At 41.7% G+C, this 6,018-nt stretch overlaps 1 pseudogene; it reads right to left on the reverse strand.

Moving 5' to 3' along the window:
* Positions 1–2,337: 2,337 nt before the first annotated feature.
* Positions 2,338–2,461, reverse strand: LOC141135753 (U8 small nucleolar RNA; annotated as a pseudogene).
* Positions 2,462–6,018: the final 3,557 nt, after the last annotated feature.

The raw sequence follows: 6,018 nt of genomic DNA on the forward strand, positions 1-6,018 counted from the left end.
TGAGGGACGTGGTGGCAGCAGGTGAGTGGATGCCCGCTAACAGGCGCTGCCATGATGGATCTGAAATGACAGGTGCTCTTTAAATGTAAGCACTTATTCTTGCTGGTAGCTAGAATCTTTAATATTTGCAAACAAGATGAAGGTTTCCTATTTAGAATAATAAGCTGTCAGGTCAGTAAAACAGCAATATCAGAACCAATTCAATCATACAGTTTTTAATGTACATTGATTTGCAAAACAATAGGATAAAGGAATATCCTGAACTTTGTTTTATCTCATGGTTTCTGTGAAATTGTGTGAATGCAACAATGCAGTGCATGTTATCTCAGCTTGCAGAGCTTGGATTAATTGAATGAGTTTACCAAAATTGTAAATATTGCAAAACATACAGCCTCATGCTACATAACTAAGCTCCATTTCATGCTGAATAAACTAAATGATTAATGTATCTTAAATAAAAAACTATCTTTAGATAGATTTTTACTCCAAAGGCATTCTATTAAAATACATTTGATAAAAATCAAATAAATTGATTTAAATAAAAGCAAAAATCCGATTGTTTTGATTTTTTTTTAAATCATTGATTTATATCCACCCTGGAATGAGTAACCAGGAGTATTTTGTACCTCTTACTCATTCACGTTGGAGGGGGAGGGTGAAGGGTTGGTATGAGGGCCCCTTATTTTAAAAAGGGCTTTCAGATGCTGATCGGTTTCCTCCTGCAGTCCCCACAACCACTGGGCCAGGGTTTTGGGGATGAGATCTTGTCCTCATCAAGTCTGAGAAACTCTATGAGACCAGTATATGGAGAGGAATCATAAAGTCAATAAGCCCAAACAATAAAGTACAAACTGTGCTTCTCTTGGGACTACAACTTTCTCACAAAGATGTGGACTTTCTGATAGTCCAGATGAGCAGCTAGAAGGATGCCCTGGCCTGCTCCACAAGCAAGGGGCAGTCACCAACAGACCTCCGGTGGTCAAGACAGCTATAGCTCAGAAACTTGGAAGTCTGGCTTTTCCACTTCCCTATGTTCTACCCATGACCGGTCTTTGACAAACTGTTGAATTTTAGATAGGCGTTGCTTCTACTCCTGAATCCAAGAGGTCTAAGTGTTCTCCAGGTCTTCTGTGAGGACCGTGGGTCCTCTAAGAGACCAGCCAAACATATAATGGTAGGGTAAGCGACTTGTCACTGAGTTTTTCCAGACCACTTCTACCATGTAGTGGATCCTTCTCTGTTTCTTGCAAACAAAGCCTCTCAACAGCTGTATCAAGGTATGGTTGAGCACCTCTTGCAGGTCCCATTACCTTGCGGGTGGCACAGAGTGGTGTGTGATTTCTCAATGCCTAGTAAGTTATACAATTCCTGAAAGAATTCACTTTGGAAACAGGGTGCCTGTTCTGATTGTAACTTCTGTGGCCAGCCATAAGGAAGGCAAAATGCTGTCACACCATCTGGGTGGTATTCTGTTTGCGGGTCAACACTTCTACCACAAACTTTGTGAAATGATCAACCTAAACAAGTATGTGATGGTGTCCATCTACCGATGTGTTGACGATCAATACTTCCGGTAGGGTAGATGTGTACTGAGTCAGAGGTGGCTACTGGGGCTCAGACCCGTTTGACAGTGAACAGACCAAACAATCTCAACAAAAATTGTTAAGCTATCTGAAATAGGCCCATGCATATACAGTATCTCACAAAAGTGAGTACACCCCTCACATTTTTGTAAATATTTTATTCTATCTTTTCATGTGACAACACTGAAGAAATGACACTTTGCTACAATGTAAAGTAGTGAGTGTACAGCTTGTATAACAGTGTAAATTTGCTATCCCCTCAAAATAACTCAACACACAGCATTAATGTCTAAACCGTTGGCAACAAAAGTGAGTACACCCCTAAGTGAAAATGTCCAAATTGGGCCCAATTAGCTATTTCCCCTCCCCGGTGTCATGTGACTCGTTAGTGTTACAAGGTCTCAGGTGTGAATGGGGAGCAGGTGTATTCAATTTGGTGTTATCGCTCTCAATCTGGTCACTGGAAGTTCAACATGGCACCTCATGGCAAGAACTCTCTGAAAAAAATAATTGTTGCTCTACATAAAGATGGCCTAGGTTATACGAAGATTGCCAAGACCCTGAAACTAAGCTGCAGCATGGTAGCCAAGACCACACAGCGGTTTAACAGGACAGGTTCCACTCAAAACAGGCCTCACCATAGTCGACCAAAGAAATTGAGTGCACGTGCTCAGCGTCATATCCAGAGGTTGGAAACAATAGGAAGAAAGGATGGGGATTTTTGAAGGTGCAAAAATATCATCAAATGTATTCAATAAAAAATGTTTTTATTTCTGGTTTTGAAAGGCAAAACAGAAAATATGTACAAAAAACCAACTCCATTCATCATTTCTGTTTCTCCATAAGGAGGAACAGGTAAGGATTAACCTCACTGACAATTAATCCTTACCTGTTCTTGTCTGATGAGACCAAGATAAACTTATTTGGTTCAGATGTTGTCAAGCGTGTGTGGCGGTAATCAGGTGAGGAGTACAAAGACAAGTGTGTCTTGCCTACAGTCAAGCATGGTGGTGGGAGCATCATGGTCTGGGGCTGCATAAGTGCTGCCGGCACTGGGGAGCTACAGTTCATTGAGGGAACCATGAATGCCAACATGTACTGTGACATACTGAAGCAGAGCATGATCCCCTCCCTTCAGAGACTGGGCCGCGGGGCAGTATTTCATGATAACATGATAACGACCCCAAACACACCTCCAAGACGATCACTGCCTTGCTAAAGAAGCTGAGGGTAAAGGTGATGGACTGGCCAAGCATGTCTCCAGATCTAAACCCTATTGAGTATCTGTGGGGCATCCTCAAACAGAGGAGCGCAAGGTCTCTAACATCCACCAGCTCCGTTATGTTGTCATGGAGGAGTGGAAGAGGACTCCAGTGGCAACCTGTGAAGCTCTGGTGAACTCCATGCCCAGGAGGGTTAAGGCAGTGCTGGAAAATAATGGTGGCCATACAAAATATTGACACTTTGGGCCCAATTTGGACATTTTAACTAAGGGGTGTATTCACTTTTGATGCCAGCGGTTTAGACATTAATGGCTGTGTGTTGAGTTATTTTGAGGGACAGCAAATTTACACTGTTATACAAGCTGTACACTCTCTACTTTACATTGTAGCAAATTGTCATTTCTTCAGTGTTGTCACATGAAAAGATATAAAAAAATATTTACAAAAATGTTAGGGGTGTACTCACTTTTGTGAGATACTGTAGCTTTTCTTGTGAACCAGGTGAATAACTTATGAACACCCTAGTGTGTCGCTTCCACATAGATTCTTTCTACCATGGAGAGAGCTAGGGCCCTAGATAGTACAATCTGACAGGTCATTGTTAAATCATAGGGTAACATTACTCTGCAATACAGTAAATCATCCCTCAGGATGAGGTAGGACCAATGGCTTAGCAGTCTCCTAATTGACGATAGTAGCTTTGATCTTTCCTGGAACTGAGCCATTGACACAAGCATATTGCAGTATTAGGGGTGACCACTGCATCTTCTTTCTGTATCTCTGTACAGTTGTACTCTTCCAGTACATGGATGATGTTTGAGGCTTGCTCTTAGGTCTTCCACTGGTAAAGTTGGGGATTTCTCTTCTCTTTAGTTTCTTCATCCACAACCTTTGTTCTGAAATGGGGAGTCATTCCACTTTGCCTCCCCACTGCTTAACTCCTGGCAGTGGGGTATTCAAGTTTAATGGCTTTCACTTAGTATGTTTGGGGTGGTATACCTGGAGGTGGCACCCCTCGACAGACCCAGCTAAGGACTAGTGACCTTGCCTGCCATGGCCACATCTGAGGCTGTACAGATCCTGCATAGGAGGTTAGAGCGGTAAGGATGTCGAACTCCCTTCCACAATCGGTGGTGTCAGCGAGAAGTCTTCGTTCATTTAAAAAAAACTATTAGATGGGCGTCTTAGCGAACACAATATACAGGGATATGGAAAATGGTAGAGGAATAATACATACACACATCCAAATAGGTTGAACTGGATGGACTGTTGTCTTTATTCAACCTTTCCAAATATGTAAATTGGAGTTTATTTAATAAATGTAGAGTAAGGTTAACAGTACAAACCTGGTCAGAAATGCAAAGATTATGCATTCAGTATAGACTTATACATACATATATACATATTTATACATACATACATACATATATATATACTTATACTTATAACAGCATAGATAACTTTGCAAACAAAAGCTTTTAAGTGCATTTACACTTTTGCAGTCAAATTTGAGAAAACACCACTATATGTTTGATACAAGTTCCTATTCACACAGCATACCTACAAAAAAATATAGGGCCTCATACACCAACGTCACAAATAAATCATTCAAAGTGTATATTACTAAACAGATCTGGTTGTATTCTCTTCTAAACACATTTCTATACTACATGTGCAAAAGCGTTTACAAGCTCAGCATTTAGATATTTTTTACCAAATCAAGAATACATATCCAAACCTGCTTTAAAACTCGTCTCTGGCTTAAAAAAAAGAAAAAAATTCCCTGCTCATGCAGTGGGGCTTTTGCCGCATACACACGACCAGACTTTACGGCATACTTTGCCCGGCTGACTTTTCGTCGGACTTTACGATGGACTTTCCGAATGAACGGACTTGCCAACACACGATCAACCAAAGGCCGACGGATTCGTATGTGATGACGTATGACCGGACTAAAACAAGGAAGTTCATAGCCAGTAGCCAATAGCTGCCCTAGCGTAGTTTTTTTGTCCTTCGGACTAGCATACAGACGAGCAGACTTTTCGACCGGACTCGAGTCCATCGAAAAGATTTGAAACATGTTTCATTTCTAGGTCCGTCGAACTTTTGGGGAAAAAAAGTCAGCTGGAGCCCACACACGATCGAATTGTCCGACGGATTCCGGTCCACCGAACCAAGTATGCCGTAAAGTCCGGTCGTGTGTACGCGGCATTAGTCTGCACTGCACGGGTTAAATCCTTGTTTTTGTCTAGACTCTAGAGGAAAGGAACAAGGAGATTTATTTACCTAATCCTCCATTCCCCCCAGCACCAGACTGCTCCAGCACCCTCGCACTCCAGCGGTCTTCAGTTGTGGACTGTTTCTGAAGTCAACTAGCCCAGAGCAGGCTCCATAGATGGATAGGGTGAGTATAGGCTTTCTCGTCACCCCTAGAGAAAACAAGAAGTTGACCCATGCAATGCGTGGACACCTCCACTGCATGGAAAAACTGTTTTTTTTTTTTTCCCCCCCGCAGTTGGGCTTTAAAGCAGGAGCATCTTACTGCAGAAAAAGAGTGATCTGGGAGGCATAAAAGTTGTTTAAACATCCCAAATAACTTATTTTTTGATTAGAAAAGCTAAATGCAGGAGTATAGTACACAGCATAGCAACAGGGCAGCACATCCAAAGACAGACAGGAGACTCAGCCAGAATCTGAGGAACCAACCACAGAATATACGACACTCTATCTGAAGGCGGAAATCTACCCTGGATATCGTAACAACTATGGGCAAACAATCACATTGATTGCATCTATATGCGCACTGCCCCTGTGGGGGCGAGTGGATCTGGTGAGTGGGGACCCTGGAGGGGAGCACAGAGTCACTAGAAGATATTGAGGGCACCCAAGTCACCATTCAATTTTTATGTCACGTCATTTGAAGAGGATTATATGTACAATATACGGACTATTATTCACATGTTTATATATGGACTTTATTTTGCACATGTCACATAAATAGAGTCACAGTACCATAGTGTGTCCGCAATACTGTGGTCTTATATATTTTTCACGGTATACGTTTTTAAGTTTTTGTAATCTATATTGAAATTTGAACATACAGGTGATACTTATATGAATGCAGCGTAATCTCATGAGGCTCTTTCTTCTTAATAAGGTCACATAAGCAATAGGAATTAACCAGAGAACGTGGAGCATGCTATTGCCTAGGG

The sequence above is a fragment of the Aquarana catesbeiana genome, linkage group LG03 (genome assembly GCF_042186555.1).
Source record: "Aquarana catesbeiana isolate 2022-GZ linkage group LG03, ASM4218655v1, whole genome shotgun sequence".
Classification (NCBI taxonomy): domain Eukaryota; kingdom Metazoa; phylum Chordata; class Amphibia; order Anura; family Ranidae; genus Aquarana; species Aquarana catesbeiana.